This window comes from Colobus angolensis, unplaced genomic scaffold (genome assembly GCF_000951035.1).
Source record: "Colobus angolensis palliatus isolate OR3802 unplaced genomic scaffold, Cang.pa_1.0 Scaffold158, whole genome shotgun sequence".
Taxonomy (NCBI): domain Eukaryota; kingdom Metazoa; phylum Chordata; class Mammalia; order Primates; family Cercopithecidae; genus Colobus; species Colobus angolensis.
This window is the reverse complement of record NW_012114688.1, coordinates 1323036-1325349: the sequence shown is the minus strand read 5'-3', so window position 1 is coordinate 1325349 and position 2314 is coordinate 1323036.

The window sequence follows — 2314 nt, the reverse complement described above, 5'->3', positions numbered from 1 at the left end:
TTTTTAGTAGAGACGGGGTTTCACCGTGTTAGCCAGGATGGTCTCGATCTCCTGACCTCGTGATCCGCCCGTCTAGGCCTCCCAAAGTGCTAGGATTACAGGCTTGAGCCACCGCGCCCGGCCATAAATTATTGTTTTTAAGATATATTTCAAAAAACATTTTTAGTTGCTCATTTTATTTTATTTTAGGTGTATTTGTTTTGGATTTTCTCCCAGCCTTATTTAAAGTATAATTAATTTACAAATAAAAATTGTATATATTCCAATTGTACATTGTGAAATGATTACCACAATTAAATTAACTAACACATCCGTCATCACACTTAGTTACCATTTTGTTCATGTATGTGTGTATGTTTGTGTGTGGTGGAGAACACTTAAAATCTAATCTCTTTGTAAATTTCAAGTAAACAATACAGTATTAACTATAGTCATCATACTGCATATTAGATACCTAGAACCTTTTCATCTCATAAGTAAAAGTTTTCACCCTTTGACCATCTCCCCATTTCCACCATCCTCCAGCCCCTTGTAACCACTGTTCTACTCTATACTTCTATAAATTTGACTTTTTAAAAAAGATTCCACATATGTGAGATCACACAGTATTAGTCTCTCTGTGCCTGACATCTTTAACTTAGCACAATGTCCTCCAGATTTATCCATGTTGTCAGAAGTAGCAGAATTTCCTCCTTTTCTTATGGTTGAATAATATTTATCTGTGTCTGTGTGTATCACATTTTCTTTATCCATTCATCCACCAGTAGACATTTAGGTTGATTCCATATCTTGGCTATTGTGAATAATGTTTTAATGAACGTGGGAGTGCAGATATCTCTTCAACATATTGATTTTATTTCTTTTGGATATATACCCATAAGTAGAATTGCTGGATTGCATAGTAGTTCTGTTTTTAAATTTTTGAGGACTCCCTATATTATTTTCCATATTTACTGTACCAGTTTACATTTCTATCAGCTGTGTGCAAGGGTTCCCTTTTATCTATATCCTTACCAACATTAGTCTCTCCTCTTTTTGATAATAGCCATCTTAATAAGTGTGAGGTAATATTTTGGTACTGATTTGCATTTTCCTGATGATTAGTGATGTTCAACTTTTCATATACCTGTTGGCTATTTTATGCTTTCTTTGAAAAAAATGTCTATTCAAGTCCTTTTCCTATTTTTTATTTAGGTTATTATTATTATTATTGCTATTAAGTTGTATGTCAGCTGGTCATTTTAATCTTTACTGATAGGGCATTAAAAAATCACTGTAATGAGTGGTAAAAAAGTGTAATCTATAAAATCATGCAGGCCGGGCGCGGTGGCTCAAGCCTGTAATCCCAGCACTTTGGGAGGCCGAGACGGGCGGATCACGAGGTCAGGAGATCGAGACCATCCTGGCTAACACGGTGAAACCCCGTCTCTACTAAAAAATACAAAAAAATAGCCGGGCGAGGTGGCGGGCGCCTGTAGTCCCAGCTACTCGGGAGGCTGAGGCAGGAGAATGGCGTAAACCCGGGAGGCGCAGCTTGCAGTGAGCTGAGGTCCGGCCACTGCACTCCAGCCTGGGTGACAGAGCGAGACTCTGTCTCAAAAAAAAAAAAAAAAATCATGCAAAAAGTTTTCTAGATAATGTTATTTCAATATCCCTTCCACACATATTCTTCATAAGTTAACCAGGTTTAAAAATTGGAGGGAAAGGAGTTTCAGATGGGGAAAAAGAGAATATGAAACTTCAGTATCTGTAAGGTATTTGATATAACTGGACCACTTAGAGTTAGAGGTTATCTAAAACCTGAACAAGTAGAGAGAGGCCAAATCATGAAATGTCTTGCAGGCCATGTTAGAGAAATTTGGAAATTTTCTTCACGGAAACTGTTGGAGGGTTTTAGAGATGGGTGATAATCATGAGTTTCAGAAAGATCATTCTGGCAGCAGTATAGAAAATGGATCGATGACAGGGCCAACTGAGAGGCCATTGCAGCAATGCCAATGAAACTTGAGGTCGTGGTAGAGGGGATAGAGAGCAGTGGGTGGATCATAGAGAAATTTAGAAGGTAGAACCAAAGAAACTTGGTGATTTAGTGGATGTTTGTGTATGGAAACGGTTTAGTCAATGGAGTGTGAGAGAAAATGAGGAGTTGTGAATGACTTCCAGGAAAAGCTGAACGAGTCACTGCATCTTAATGAAAACTCTGTCTAGAAGCATTAAAAATAAGTATTAGTCAACGATGAGCAGGTACTATCTGTATCAGAAAATAACAAAAATAAATTAGTATTTGCTAATGAAATTATAGAGATATCATAAT